The following is a 17,279-nucleotide window of genomic DNA, read 5'->3' on the forward strand; positions in this document are numbered from 1 at the left end:
TGGTTTTCAGTTTACCACAGGTGAATACATTTCAAAGTGTAATCATATAAGAAAAAATAAGACACAATTAATATTGCAAGGCAATATTTATATTATGTCAAATTGTTAAAATAATAATATAGTACATTTTTCCAAAACTCTTAAAGGTTTGCTTAGCATAACAAAAAAACAGCAATAACATAAAAAACAACAGTGAATTCTCATGGTCTCTCACATGAATTATCATTATCACTCACAATCACCGGATCTCTCATTGTCTTCACCATCATTGTTTGTACAAGCACCCTCACATGCACATATAGAAGTGCAACGAACTCCGGCTTTACAGCACTTACAGTGCCCTCTACATGCTGTCTTGCAGCCACAGTGGAGGAGAATGGTGCAGGCTTTACTGGCGTCTCTGAGATTAGTCCAGTAAGGTTCCCAAGTCTTGCTCGTAGAGTCCCGAAACCATCCCCATGCATTAAACTCTGGGATATCTTGCTGGACAGCGGTTGCCTGATTCCAGTAGAAGCTGGCCTGCAGAAGTGCTCTTTTGATGTGCTGAATCAATCAAACACCAGATCTCACAGAATCTCTGGTTACCCTCACCTTGGAGCCTGAACAGATCAACAATGACGTCCATGTCCAAAGACTGGAGCGTATGGTCGTCATCATGTACAGGAAGAGCTGTGGTTCCAGCCGTGTAGATGAAGCTAGACATCACCTTTTCTCGAATGGTACCAAGTCTCTCGAGAACCTGCCACCCACCCAAGCTGCATTGATTCAGCACATCAAAAGAGCACTTCTGCAGGCCAGCTTCTACTGGAATCAGGCAACCGCTGTCCAGCAAGATATCCCAGAGTTTAATGCATGGGGATGGTTTCGGGACTCTACGAGCAAGACTTGGGAACCTTACTGGACTATTCTCAGAGACGCCAGTAAAGCCTGCACCATTCTCCTCCACTGTGGCTGCAAGACAGCATGTAGAGGGCACTGTAAGTGCTGTAAAGCCGGAGTTCGTTGCACTTCTATATGTGCATGTGAGGGTGCTTGTACAAACAATGATGGTGAAGACAATGAGAGATCCGGTGATTGTGAGTGATAATGATAATTCATGTGAGAGACCATAAGAATTCACTGTTGTTTTTTATGTTATTGCTGTTTTTTTGTTATGCTAAGCAAACCTTTAAGAGTTTTGGAAAAATTGACTATATTATTATTTTAACAATTTAACATAATATAAATATTGCCTTGCAATAATAATTGTCTTATTCTTTCTTATATGATTACACTTTGAAATGTATTCACCTGTGGTACACTGAAAACCATTTCACTTTTATAAGGAAATGAATCAACATTGAGAATAACCTTCAAAGTTGTGGTAAAAAAAAGGATTTTCAACCACAGTCTTGAAAAGAATACAGGTTCCAGACTTACACAAGCATAAATATAAATATGCCAATGGACTTCCTGTGGTCAATAAACATAACATAGACACCACATCCTCATTTGTAGCGCATTTAGTTCAAAATTTGTAGTCAAAACCGTTTTTCGGACAGCGGCCATATTAAATTTAGGGAATTTGGGGGGTCCTGATATACCCAATTATAAATGTAAGTATTCCTATGGGTTTCCCATGGTCAAAGAAGGTAAAATAGACATCAAGTTTGTATTTGTATCTCATCTGGCTCAAAAGCTATAGCTGAAACCCTTTCAGGCGGCGGCCATATTGGATTTGGCCGCCATCTTGGTCTCAGGGACCATTGGCTCGGGCGCCCTGGCTAAATCATTTCAGTATCCCCTCAGCTACATCTGTGCCAAATTTGGTGCTTGTAGATGAATTTGCGCGAACAATGGTGTGTAAGGCCCCATACTACAGCCCAAACTGCTTTTTTGGACAGCAGCCATATTGGAATTGGAGGATCGAGGGGTATACTGGGTCATAAATATAAACATTCCTATGTGTTTCTCATGATCAATTAAGCTGAAAAACATATCAAGTTTGTATTTGTAACTCATGTGGTTCAAAAGTTAAAGCCGGAACCCTTTTCGGGCGGCGGCCATTTTGGATTTGGCCGCCATCTTGGCCCCGAGGGTCGCTGGCTCCGGCGCCCTAGCTAAATCATTTCGGTATGACCTGAGCTACATCTGTGCCAAATCTGGCGCTTTTAGATGAATTTGCGCGAAAATGTGCTTAAGGCCCCCAACTAATTGACTTGTATAGGACGCGCTGTGAGACCGCAGCACCTTTACGGTATTACTCCGCCGCTTCTTCTTCTGCTTCTTCTGTGTATTCAATGAAATGCCCGTGGTTTGCTTGCAATTGGCAAAGGTGCATTATCGCCACCAACTGGGCTGGAGTGTCTATTATTCAAGCTCTCAACGGAAGAATCACGGGTGTGACGCGTTTGGCAAAATAGGTCCACAAAAGCGAAATAAACCTAAAATTCTCGGGACAGGAGCATGTGTCCAAATTTTAATCTTAACCGTTCTATTTCATCAGATACGATCTGTAAACAGGGCTTTAAGTGTAAAATACCGAACTTGTCCTTTAAACTTGTTATTGATGGAGTTTTTAGCATGACAAAACTATGAAAGCTGTAGCTCCAGTTCGGCTGAGGACAAGGACATTGACAGGATTTGTCATTTTCAAAATTATTTTTAATAAAGAAAAAAATATATGATAACCTAATGAATGACATATTCCCTCACAGAACAACTCACAGAAATCAACCATGAGCCAGTTTTGGAATTTTTTGGATGAAATATTTTTTTATTAACTGTAACAATTCAAGGACAGATCATGTAGAATGTCCCTTAAAGTGTCAGATGACAAAACTGCAGCGTTCTTATAATAAACAGAACGATATCGTGCGCTGATGCTAATAGAGATATTGTTAGTTGTCGTTCTCGGTGTGAACGGGCCTTAATCGTGCCTCCATTCTCATAAGACAGACTTCAGTAAATTGTCTGTAATGTTTGTATTAATACTCGCTGTGGTCTGAGTTTGGAAGCTGGTGCTGTTTAGATTGGCTTGATTTTGTACAGTGTTTGTGTTTGCAACGTTCCTCCTCATCTGCTCTTTCATGTCTATTTAAAGCCACTCGTCGGTTGAGGAACTTCAAGTAGGCCGATTTAACATGCAAATCCTCCATTTGTTCTTTCTACTTGCCGATAAAGTCATTAAATCAAACTTTGCCCGCAGTGTTTTCAAACAAGTTGCAGTTTGGCATAAATTCAGTGAAAACCCGAGGGCAACGTCACAGGAACATTGTGTGGCAACAACACACACTGCAGAAGTCTGAACACGCTTCAACTCGCCGTGGGTGAAGCCGGCGGGAGATTCGACTCTGCCGTGTTGTGTAACACACTCATTAGGCGGGCAGAAAGTGGAGCAAAGGGAAAGACCACAATGTAAATCTGTCATTTGTTCACCTGCAGACTTACATGCCGTGACCTGACGCCCGGCTCAAACCCAACCTGCTCACAGACGCTCTTTATTAAAGGGTGAAGTCGGATACAGCGGCGGGCTTTCACTGAACTTCCTCGGCCTTAAACAGTGCTGTGTGTGTGTGAGTGTGTATGAAATGGGCCGGGACTGATGCGCACGAGCATGTGTGGGAAAACAAACCCGTGAGCGTCTCTCCACAACTCCCTCCTCTGAGCCTGGAGAGCATGAAATGAGCAAACACTGCCAATAAATCTGTCTGTTTTTCCACCTCCTCCGACGAGGACGAGAAATCTCGTCTTAATCCAGATTAAGTGATCGCTGCTTCTGAAGTTTGTCTGAGCGCCGCTGGATTAGTTGACATGGGGGTGTTTTGTTTGACTCAAACTTTAGGCACAAATGGAAGTGGAAAGTTTGAGGAACGTCTGCGTAGAAGTACACCCTGTTAACAGTTTCTGATAGAAAAACCATCTTGTGTAAACAAGATTGGTTATATGATGCTTTCAGAGTACATAAACGTTTGGACACATGTTCTCTTTTTTATTATGACTAGACCTATTTTATTTTCCACATTTTACATCAAATCATCAAAACTACTGAATAACACATCTTAGTATGGACATTTGTAGTCACCACCAAATATGTGAGATGAATGAAAACTCTTTTATGAATATATATTTTTTGTTTTGTCTATATTCATGGTCACTCATCGATGTTCATCAACCAACTTCATGTTTTTTAAAGCGGTTCATGTCTGCTCTGCAAACTTTATAATGCTTTTCCTTTTAATTAATTAAATAAATAAATTCAAGCATATTAGTAAATGTTGAAATTAACATTAAAATAATAAATGCTGTATAAGAATTGTTCATTCTTAGTTCATGTTAACTAAAGTAACTGTTAACTAATGAAACCTTGGGCCCTATTTTAACGATCTGAAACGCAAGTATCAAGTGCGAAACGCAAGTAACTTTGTGGGCGGGTCTCGGGCGCTGTTGCTATTATACCAGCGGGATAAATGACTCTTGCGCCCGACGAAAATCTAAAATGGGTTGGTCTGAAGTAGCTTCATTGCTCATAGGTGTGGTTTGGGCGTAACGTGAAATAAACCAATCAGAGCAACATCTCACATTCCCTTTAAGAGCAAGCGCTTTTTCCATGGCGGATTGCTATTATAATGGTGGATTTGCCAGGCGCACGCCAGGAGCGGTTCACAGCCGAGGAGACCGACGTTCCCGTCAGGGCCGTAAAACACAGAGAAGTGACATTGGGGATGGAGAAACACACCCAAATTAGTTTCGGTTAAACAGGCGTATAATAATTTGGGTAAATGTGTAAGCTAGATTTATGCCTATTTTTTCACATCTTCATGGACACCACAAAGATTTCCCTCGTGTGGTAATATTTTTCCTTGTAATAATGTATGGTTTTCTAAAAATGAGAACTGCTGCATCTGTGTGTAGATGAGAGAATCAAAGTGTATGCGCGTTGTGCACTCGCTACATTGGTTATGGCCAAGCATGCGCCCTTAAAATAGCATATGAATAACATGCGCAACGCGCCACTGACTTTAGACTAGGTTTTTCCTAATTAGTGGCGGAATTGTTTTCTAAACCTGCAAAATAGCACCAGGGAACGTTTGCGCCGGAACACGCCTCCTCTTTGCGCTGAACCGCCCCCGGGAGCGCAAATGCATTTGCTAGTTTACCGGAGTGCGTCTGTGGAAGGAAAAGTCCGCTGTGCGTGGGTGCAAAATAGGAATGATACATGCGTCGGTGTACAAAGTCAAGTCAAGTTGCGCTGGGTGCAAGATAGAGCCCCTTATTGTAAAGTGTAAAGTGCACCAATAAATAATTTAAAATATCAAAATAAAAGTTACTATAAAAAAAAGATTAATATATGTTATTTGTTTACCGGCATGTTACAATATGTGACCATTAACTGACATCAGAGACCTGTGAAAGTGTTGTTAATTTACTGAAATATTCACTTAAAATCTCAGGCGGCAATTCAAGTAAATATTTTAGGTCAAAGGGGTTTAGCTGTGAAATAAGTTTGAGAAATTGAAAAGAGCATCTTGGACATTCTACTAAACAACTGCATAAACTCATTGAAAGTCTTTGGGATGTGCTGGAGGAGACTTTACAGAGTGCTGGACTCTTGCTTTGACAATACGAGATCTGGACCAAAAATGTATGCATGTTGTGACGTTATTTCCATCAAGAGGTGCATACATTTTTGGTCAACATATAACATGCTAGAAACATAATAATCACTGCAATGATGATCCAATCATATATTTTTAAGCATTTGCCTATTTAAATCCAAACAGCGATTTGTTTTGGGCCAGAAAGTGTAAAGCAGAGAGAATCTGCTGTCTGTTTTTATGAAGTAACAGTGTCTTCAGTCTAGCCTTTTCTCCCTCCTCCAGGTGCTGTCACAATACAATCCACGTCTGTGTCAACACACAGCTGAAGAGGTTGATCATAAACCCGTTTCTCTAGTCTTCCCCTCCTTCTCCTCTTGTCAACTTCACATTCTCTAGTGTCTCGCCGAGACGTCTCAAAGCCTTTATGCATCTCAAGATGAAAGACAACTGGAGTGGAGCCGCATTTACACAGAAGAGAGATGAGTGTGAACATCTTCACAGACAAGCGGAATAATGCATGGGAATAATGTGCTGTTCAGATTTATGTCAGTTGTGTTTTCCCATGCTAAACTCACTGTCATGTCGTGGTTGGTTTCCAGGGTGTTGCTAAGGTGTTCTGAATTGGTTTTAGTGTGTTGTTATGGTGTTAGTGCTGAGGTGTTAAGTTGGAGTGTTATGAGTTTGTTCATGGCTGTTAAGATTAAAACACCACTTATAAAAACGAATAAAAAATACACAGTACTATTTTTAATGTTTTTGAAAGAAGTTTCTTCTGCTCATCAAGCCTGCATTTGTTTGATCAAAAATACAGATATTTTTTTTAATATTGTGATATATTATTACAATTTAAAATAATTGGTTTTCAATTTATTATACTTAAAATTTTCATTTATTTCTGTGATGCAAACCTGAATTTTCAGGATCATTACTCCAGTCTATCACATGATCCTTTAGAAATCATTCTAATATGATGATTCATTATCAAAGTTGGAAACAGTTCTGCTGCTTAATATTTTTTCATAACCTGTGATACTTTTTTTTAGGATACTTTGATGAAAAAAAAAAAGAAGCAAATGTTTTAAAAATAGAAATCTTTTGTAACAACAGCCCGTTCTCATACCCAAAACGTCACTTTTTCGTCACTTTCAACCATGCTTCAATATCTGACGCACAAAGCACCCTTTAGCGTCCATATGAGACGCATAACCCTACCACATACCTAAACCTACCCATAACCGAAGCGTCACATATGGACGCTAAAGGGTGCTTTGTGCGTCGGATATTGAAGCATGGTTGAAAGTGACGAAAAAGTGACGATTTGGGGTGAGAATGTGTTGATATACACTACTGGTCAGTAATTTGGGGTCAGTCATTTTTTTTCTTTCTTTTTTTTGAAATAAATCAATACTTTTATTCAGCAAGGATGTGTTAAATTGATAAAAAGTGATAGTAAAGAAGATTTATATTATTAGAAAATATTTTTTTATTTTGAATAAATGCAGTTCTTTTTAACCTTTTATTCATCAAATTTATTAGGCAGCAGAACTGTGTCCAACGCTCATAATAAATCAGAATATTAGAATGATTTCTAAAGGATCATGTGATAGACTGGATGTCACATGTGACACTGAAGACTGGAGTAATGATCCTGAAAATTCTGCTTTGCGTCACAGAAATAAATGATAATTTAAAGTATAATAAATTGAAAACCAATTATTTTAAATTGTAATAATATATCACAATATTAAAAAAAAATCTGTATTTTTGATCAAATAAATGCAGGCTTGATGAGCAGAAGAAACTTCTTTCAAAAACATTAAAAATAGTAATGTGTCCAAACTTTTGGCCTGTACTGTACTTTACATTTTTTTCGGTCTGTACCATTTTTTTTAAAGGAAGGCATACTTTTATTCATCAAGGACTTGATCAAAAGGGACATTAAAGACATTTATAGAGTGACAAAAAAATGTGATTTAAAAAAATGCTGTTTTGAACTGTTGAACATTGAAAGAATCCTGAAAAAAAAAAATCACAGTATCACAGTTTCCACAAAAATATGCATATTAGAATGATTTCTGAAGGATCATGTGACACTGAAGACTGGAGTAATGATGCTGAAAATTCAGCTTTGATCACAGGAATACATTTTTATTTGTAATAATTTTTCACATTATTTCAGTTTTTCGTGTATTTTTGATTAAATAAATGTAACCTTGGTGAGCAGAAGAGGCTTCTTTCCCAAATCCCAAACTTTTAAACAGTAAACGAGTCTTATATATTTGCCAAAGTTTTCATCTATATAGCTTACACTAACTGAACATTTTCACATAATTACCTGTCAGGATTCATTTGATGGCAAATTTAGGTTTTGGCAATTTTGGCAAGTTTTGTCTCTGAGGAACAGTAAATGTTGTGTTTGTGTTGGATCGTCAGAAGGCAAATAGATGAATGCTATAAAAACAGTTTGCAGTGACCGTCTCCGTTGACTAATTATCCTGCTAATGACACTGGGGAGTGTTTCGGGGTTTGTGTCGGGCCTGTTTGTGACAGCTTTACTGCTAAAGTTTAACCACGTTTCCTGCTTGTCCAGACAGAATGAGTTCATGGATTCGCTCAGTCAGCATGAATACGTAACCTGCAGTCCTCTCTTACACATTACAGATATTATCAGGGAGAGCTGCGTGTTTGGACCTTAATAAGATTTTAAGTTGTGGCCAGAGTAATCAGAAACTGATTAGTCATTCATATTAATAGCTTCATTTTGAAGCTCAGGTTTGTTTGTTCATCAAGAAGCAATCCATGCACCATCAGTCTGAGATGAATGAAAGCAGCTGCACTTTCTGCAGTGTTGAGAAGTGTTTAACTCGTCTTGGCTTCTGCTTCTCTCTCATGTGAAGATTACAGCGTGAGTAGATTGTTAAAACACACTCCAACACCTTGATAGCTCAACTTCATCAGTCTTTGAGTTTAATTGTCATCATTTCAGCACTTTCTAGGCCCCAGACTTCCTAAACGTCCGGAGGGATTTTCTTCTTTTTTTTTTTTTTTTGCGATGTATTTTTGTCATGTTATAATTAAAAGATCAGAGGTAGATGACTCATATCCTGAGTGCAATATGAAACAAATGTGAAAAGATATGTGTGTGTGTGTGTACGTGCACAATCGCCCCGGGCTTTAATATGAACCATACAAGTTGACTGTGGAAACATGTTGGTTTGTATGAAGAGAAGATGCAGCGATACTGAAGGATCCTCCACTGAACTTATACAGACTCATCTCAGTCTGAATCTTTTAGAGAAATCAAGGTTCATTAGAGATGCACAGAGAATGTTCTGGAGTGCTTTCATAAGTTCATTATTTAGATCAGCATTATTGTTTTTGGGTTCATATATCACAGTGATGCCATAGAAGAACCACCTTAAAGTGCTATAGTTATTATTAAAAATATTATAGTTTTTTCCACTATAAAGAACCTTGAGTTGAATGGAATAATTAATGGAAATTGTGCATCAATGCATTTGAACCTTTATTTTTTTTAAAGTGTAAGTTTTCTGTTTCCTTTTTTTCCAGCAAGGATGCATTACATTGATAAAAGTTTCAATAAAGACACTTATGTTGTTACAAGATATTTCTATTTCAAATAAATGCTGTTCTATTGGACTTTTAACTATTCATCAAAGACTCCTGAATTTTCTTTAAATCACATTTTCACAAAAATATGAAGCAGCACAACTTTCACATTGATAATAATCAGAAATGTTTCAGCAAATCATCAATTTCTGAAGGATCATGTGACACTGAAGACTGGAGAATAATGATGCTGAAAAAGCAGTCATTTTAAAATATAATAATATTTCAGAATATTTTGGTCTTTTTGATCCAATAAATTCCGCCTTGGCAAGCATAAGAGACTTCTTCCAAAACCATTACGAAGTCCTACCAAGCCCAAATGCAGATGCAAATTACATTTCAGAGCATTGGTGGGCTGATTTTAAAAGAGTTTCGATCCAAATCTGTTTCTCACACAAAGCTAATAAGACTTGAAATATATTTGTATGGACTACTTTTATGAGGTGTTTTTGTTCTTTTTTTTGGAGCTTGACAAATGTGGTCACTATGAACTGTCTCATGGAAAATAACTGTGTAAATGTCCTTCAGAATTTTCCTTTTATGTTCCAAAAATAAAAACAACAGCATATGGGTTTGAGACGACATAACAGAGAGTAAACAATGATGTCATTTGAATGTTTAACTATCCATTTAAGAACTAGAGCACAAAAAAGTTTGTTTTAAAACCTTTTTTTTTTGGTTCTAACGTAAACCTTTATTTTTAACAGTGTATGTAAAATACTTCACCCTTAAATGTTTATTTTATGAAACATGGTTAAAGGGATAGTTCACTTTGAAATTAATTTTTGGTATGTTTTAGCTTACCTCAAGGGCATCCAAGATGTAGGTGTCTTTTTTTCCGCAGTAGTTTCAATTTTGATATTTTTAGGTCAAACCGTTCTTGTCTGTCAGTCATATAATGCAGGTCTATGGTCACGGTCTCAAAGAGCATGCACAGAGTCCAAATTAAAACAATTCCCCGTCGTCCAAATTAAACAATTCCCCATCGTAAGTACACATTGATGGCCTAAGACACGAAACGAGCGGTTTGTGTGAGAAAAAGAACAGTATTTATATAGTTACCTCTTGAACACAGCGATGTCCGAGTGATCTGATGCCTTGTCTACGGCAGTTCATTGGAACGAATGTCTTTAAGGCGACATCTAGTGTATATATCTATGCACCAGTCTGCGTACACGTCAGATCAGATCACTTGGACATGGCTGTGTATAAGAGGTAAAAACGATATAAATACTGTTCTTTTTCTCACACAAACCGCTCGTTTCGTGTCTTGGGCCATCAATGTGTACTTACGATGGGGAATTGTTTAATTTGGACGACGGGGAATCTGTGCATGCATGCTCTTTGAGACAGTGACCATAGACCTGCATTATATGACTGACAGACAAGAACGGTTTGACCTAAAAATATCAAAATTGAAGCTACTGCGGAAAAAAAGACACCTACATCTTGGATGCCCTTGAGGTAAGCTGAAACATACCAAAATTTAATTTCAAAGTGAACTATCCCTTTAAGGTTTTCCACACACAGATTAAAGAAATCTTTTTCAGGTAACGTTCATAAAACCGTGGTACAGTGCACATGAAATGTGCGGTGTCTTCAGAGACATGTTGAGTGTAGCATGATAATGAGTCTCCTTAATTAAGTCTTTGTCTTAAATGGCTCATAAATGTCAGTCTTTGGTGATTTGTAGAGATGATGGTTCTTGACCTCTGCCCTTTCCTGTCACCTGACGCATTAACAGTCCCTCATCCTTACGCCCAGCCTTTCAGCCCTAGACCTGTGTGTGTGTGTGTGAGAGAGAGTGAGTGAGTGTGTGTGCGTGTGTGTGTGTGTGTGTGTGAGAGAGAGAGAGTGTGTGTGTGACACACAGAGAGAGAGAGAGAGAGAGAGAGAGAGAGAGAGTGTGTGTGTGTGTGTGAGAGAGAGAGAGAGAGAGAGAGAGAGAGAGAGTGTGTGTGTCTGTGTGTTTGTCTGTGTGTGTGTGTGTGTGTGTGTGTGTGTGTGTGTGTGTGTGTGTGTGTGTGTGTGAGAGAGAGAGAGAGAGAGAAAGAGAGAGAGAGAGAGAGAGAGAGAGAGTGTGTGTGTGCGTGTGTGTCTGTGTGTTTGTCTGTGTGTGTGTGTGTGTGTGTGTGTGTGTGTGTGTGTGTGTGTGTGTGTGTGTGTGTGTGTGTGTGTGTGTGTGTGTGTGTGTTGGTGAAGTGTCCAGATTCTTCAGATGTCTGGGCTGCTGCTCTCTGGAGTGCTTGAAATAACTTGCATGCCTGTCACTGGACCTCTGCAGCCGTGGAGAGCAGCGCGAGCGAGGGTGTTTGATTTCTCACTCAGGCCTGATGACTAAAATCTGCATATATTAGGAACTATATTGGTGTACTTCAAGCATTTGTTTTAATAGACAAGGTAATGTAAACACTAGAAGAATTGGTTACACTTTATTTTAATGGTCCACTTTAGACATTCTACTAACTATAAGTAACTTTGCAACTACACGTCAACTAGCAGTCATTAGAGTATTAGTAGACTGTCTGTTTAATATCTGCTAACACTTTATTCTGATGCTCCTAAACAGACATTCTACTAACTATAAGTAACTTTGCAACTACATGTTAACTAGCAGTCAATATGTATTACTAGACTGTTAGGTTAGGGTTAGGTGTTAGTTGACAAGTACTTGCAAAGTCACTTATAGTCAGTAGAATGTCTGTTTAGGAGCATCAGAATAAAGTGTTAGCAGATATTAAGCAGACAGTCTACTAATGCTCTAATGACTGCTAGTTGACGTGTAGTTGCAAAGTTACTTGTAGTGAGTAGAATGTCTAAAGTGGACCATTGAAAAGTGTTACTGAAGAATTGTATATATTGTGCATTGAGATCAAATTCACATTTTCTTCAGAAAATCTACAAGTCTAATATCTCTAATTCAGTACATTTTTAAATTGTTTCATATTGTTACAGGAATACCACTATGCATCCATATTCTAAATATATCAGTATGTACAAAACAAACTGATAATAATAGAAGCTTGTTTCTGTCACTGAATTGTGACTTATATCACACAATTTTGACGTAATTATCTCAAATTTACGAGTTTAAATCGTGCAATTCAGACTTTTTTTCAATTACAAATTTATATCTAACAATTCTGAGAAAAAAAGTCAAATTAAGTTTTTTTTATTTTATTCAGTGGCAGAAACAAATATCCATACACTTAAAAATAAAGGTTCCAAAAGTTTTTTTACGTTTTTTTTTGCAGTGTCGTCTCTTGTGATCCTCAAAGAACCTTTCAGTGATCAGTTCTTAAAAGAACCATGTTTTTCTTAGTGTGAAGAACATTTTAATAATCTAAAGAACTTTTTTCCAATATAGAGAACCTTTTGTGAAATGGAAAGATTCAGTGGATGTTAAAGGTTCTTAATGAAACCACCAGTGCCGATAAAGAAACATTCATGTTTAAGAGTGTAGATAATTGATAGATGAGCGACAAAAATAAATTTCAAAGCACATCATGTGAGTCCAGTTCAGTTCTTATATTTATGGACAAATCAATCACAGATCTTTCCTGGAATGAACGAGTTCGTTTCTCAGCTCGGTATCAGTCTTGATTAGAGACAACATCCATTCAGATCAATGGTTTTGGTTCGAAAACTCATTATGAGATCTCTACTTTCTTTAAATGTTGTCTGAAAGGAAAATAAATGTTCTGAGAATATTTGAAGTTATATATATATGTATATATATATATATATATATATATATATATATATATATATGTTTTTTTTTGTAAGTGTGAGATGTATAGTCATTTTGTGTGGATGATCAAAGTAACCCATCTTTGTGCTCAAGTTTATTGCACTTCTTAAATGACTGTGTTATCTGGTTCCCAACCGATGGTAAACCCCTAAAGAGGTTTTGTTCTGCCTAATGTAGCCATGAGGAAGCACCATATAACGCTTGATGGACTGCAGTTTGAGACCATCACCACAACCACTAATGGCATCACTAAAGCTGCACCACAGGGCCATTTACTGGTAACGCTTGCTGTCCGAAAGTGCCAATCTCACAGTCAGGAACACCACAAGTTGCTTAAGTGGGTTTGTCATTCATATGCATATAAAAGAGTGCTATTAGAGAGACCAAAAATTATATTCATACAGTTCACCACCTCTTACATTAAGTGTGGCTTGTGAACCAAGAACATTTAAAAAAAAATAGTTTTTCCTTAGGTTTGATCCCAAGTCATTTGGCTAATGGTGCTATCAAGACCTTGAAGGCATTAAGACTTGGATGAAGGACCAGTCAGCAAGCGCATAGCAAATCCTAGCATTATGGCAGTGAGTTGTGCATTGGTAAGAATCACTCACACTTCCTTTAGTTTGAAAAGCCTTTCTGAACTTATTGAACCCCCAAAAGGGTTTTTTCACAGTGATGCCATAGAACAGGGGTGTCCAGTCCTGCTCCTGGAGGGCCAATGTCCGTAAGAGTTTAGCTTCAGTCCTAATCAAACACACTGAACCAGCTCACTGAGGTCTTCAGGTCACTAGAAACTTCCAGGCAAGTGTGTTGGGGCCGGTTGAAGCTTTACTCTGACGGACATTGCAGGATTGGAGGAGCCATAGAAGAAGAATGTTTGATTCCCCAAAGAACATTTCAGTGAACAGTTCTGAAAAGAACCACTTTAAGAACATTTAAAATTCTAAAGATTCTTTTGTGGAATGGAAAGATTCCATGGATGTTAAAGATTCTTCATGGAACCATCGATGCCAATAAAGAACCTTTATTTTTAAGAGTATATTTATTTTTAAGATCCTTTTAAGCAAGGATCAGGACTAACTCCGCTTGTGCTTGGTTGACTTTCGTATGTGCCATTACATTACACAAAACATGTTAATGCATGGCAAAGAACACCTACACAGACATTATCCTACAATTGCTCCGTTCTCTATAATTTAAGTGTTCAAGTATTTGGCACACCTAAAGTCAAATTGCACTAAACACTGCTTAAAGTGTTTTCTTAATGATTATAATGAGTATTTATGCCTTGGGAACGTTGCCAGGGAGATGATACGTGACATAATGTTTATCTAAGAATTCTTGCCCTCATAGTGACGTGGGGAGTGAATGTTTATTCTCCGTGTGAATAGTTTTTCTTCTCGTCTCCTCTCAGAGTAAAACAAACTCTGCATTTTGGTTGGATTGTTTTGAAATCAAAAGCTGACCAAACAAGTGTCTTGCATAAATCATAACTCGCTGTCAATAGACAGAAGGGCAGCACACAGCAGGCTGGTCACGTGACTCTCTTCGGCGGTAGAATAACACCGTTGTGTCGATGGCCTCGCTGAAATAACTCAACATTAGCATAACAGGCGGACCCGGCTGTAATAAGCGTTTAGCATCCATTAGGTGGCTGTTCTCATGCTCAAGTTCTGATAACTCTATTGACCTAAGGAAATGACAAATCTTTCTCAAGACGTGTGTGTGATTGTGTGTTTTTCTTAATCGTACTGCTATGTCATGAGGAGCTTTCCAAATCGCATTATACTAATTGCTAAAAGTATAGTACTTCACTGCCAATAGGAAAGTACATACTTTTGAAAATGTTAGACAGTATTGTGCATCATTCATCATTAATGAAAATAATATATCTGTGTAAAATTGGTCATTAAACCATTCTTATGTAAATTGTCACATTCAATGAGATAATTTACATTGTTACGTTTGGAGTCGAATTTCTGAAAGTTGATTGGTTGAATTCTAGCTGTCGTGATTTATAAAGTATATTCCACTGTCGGTTATATCTTAACATCTTCAGCGAGTTTCAACCGTGTTCAAGACTGACCAGTGAAGGGTTATGGACATTAGGCTGTTAGCTAAAAAAAGCCTGCACAGTTGTACACTTAAAAAAAAGAAAAAAAAGAAAGTAGTATGCTACAGAGCACACTGTGTGGAATACTGTTTCTCACAATGACAACTATTAAAATATTCTGACTCATTAATTAATTTACAAAGGACCTTTTATGCTTTTTCCCACTTTTTCATCTTTCTTTAGTGTGTAATGTCGCTGTTTGAGCATAAAAAAGCTCTGCAAAGTTACAAAGTCCCTCCAGCAGGAGTTCTTCTCTATATCAATCTCACTGTTTCTGAACTCCCTGAAACGCTTCCATTGTAGTCTTGAGTTTTCTTCCGGGAACAAACAAGTCACAATAATCCTCATTTAAATAATTAATACGCAGAATAAAGGGGCGGGGCCTGGTTGAGTGAGTTAGTAGTGTGTTGAAACTCTCTGTTATGATAAGGAGTGTGAAATTTCCCGAACACGCTTGAAGCAGGTGACCAATCACAACACACCAGTTTAGCTGACCAATCAGAGCACAGTGTGCTTTTCAGAAGGAGGGGCTTCATTGAGACAGGAACTAAACAGGGGTGCGTTTCCCGAAAGCATCGTTGGCCAACTATGGTCGCAAGTTCATCGCAATGTCCATTGAACTCTATTGGCAACGAGGGAACTTGCGACCATAGTTGGCCAACGATGCTTTCGGGAAACGCACCCCAGAGCGTTACTGACAGACTGGGAAGAGAGGAGCCGATCAATGTAAAATATGTGAAAAAGAATGTGTTTTTTTAACATTCAAGAATTAAAACCTTGTCTAGTAGAGCCCAAAAACTAAATCAGGACTTTGTAAAAGGGCATAATATGTTCCAAATTAAGTAAACAATGCAAAATTATCTAATTTATTTCCATTTGATAGCATGCAACATGAGGTGGGGATTTCTGACAATGTGTTGCATTAATGTGCAGTAAACTTCTGATCAAGGTTTATGCAAACACTGTATGTATGTTTTCTCTGTTGATTCAATCCTAACATCTTCAGCTGGATGAGTGTTTCTTGGTGGAAAATGAAGAACAGCAAGACGTGACCAACCTTTTTCAGTTCTGTCTCTTTCTCTGACTCTCACTAGCTGTCCTATTGTATTTGCTAAATGTGGCAGGCCTGTAAGACAGCCATAAAAACAATGTAAATCTGGCTCGGACAGGCGATGGGGAAGCGTGTGAAAGACTGTATAGTCCATCTTTTATTTCACACCCCTAAACCTGTGGCCTGTCCCCTCCTTTCCCCGCTTCCCTCTCATTGCGATCCAAACTGTCACCTTTTATGGGAGTGTGTGATGGCTTCACTGTGTATGAGTGAGAGAGAGAGAGAGAATCGGGGCTAAAAGGGAAAGAAAAGCCGTGATCGAAGGCCCCATTCACAGAGGAACCTCTCTCTTTCTTTAACAGCCTTATTAGCTGGCTCGTTCGGAGTGAATGGGAACGTTTCTTTTATGGGGAAGGGGGAAAAAACAGGAGGCTCGGGCAGCCTGGTGTAGAGCGGAGAAGGAAAGGCATATTGGCCACAGTTCCCTCCTCCTCCTCCTCCTCTCCTAATCCCGCTCTCCTCCACAACTCTTTAGTTTTCTCCTTCGGATAAGTGAAAAGGGCCTGTCCAATGGAGAAGACAGTTTGGAAGGGGAGTGTGGAGTGCGGCAGGGGCCCCTCAGTCTGTGACATTTAGGGGTCATTGATTAGGGAGCCTCCCCGTGTGAGCGCTGGGAGACTGAGGGCTCCATGGGGGAGCTGCATGAGGGAGTCTATCAGACAGAGCTAGTAATGCTGGGAAAATAACAGGCTCCGTATGCAACAGTATGGATGATGTGTAGTCCATCTTACAGAGATTAAAGGAAATTATTTACTCAATCCTTTTTACGAATCATTACACCACGGAGCCCCTAAAGGGACATGGTGAAGGAAAAAAAATATATGAGATGGAGGAAAAATGATTTGTCAATGCTTTTGCGTTCTCTCGCAAAACTTTGCGTTCGCTTGCAAAGAGCTCAAAAAGCATTGACGACTTATTTTTTCTCCCATCTCCTTTTTTTTACCACTATGTCCCTTTAGGGGCTCCGTATTACACAGAAATGAAAAGGAAATTAAATAATAATAATAATAAAATTGATAAAAGTAGCTGATTGATTTTGTGTGAGATTAGAAAATAGCTTTAATTGACAGTTTTCTGCTAGTCTGTAGCTCTGAA

This window comes from Leuciscus leuciscus, assembly GCF_965113295.1.
Source record: "Leuciscus leuciscus genome assembly, chromosome: 22".
Taxonomy (NCBI): domain Eukaryota; kingdom Metazoa; phylum Chordata; class Actinopteri; order Cypriniformes; family Leuciscidae; genus Leuciscus; species Leuciscus leuciscus.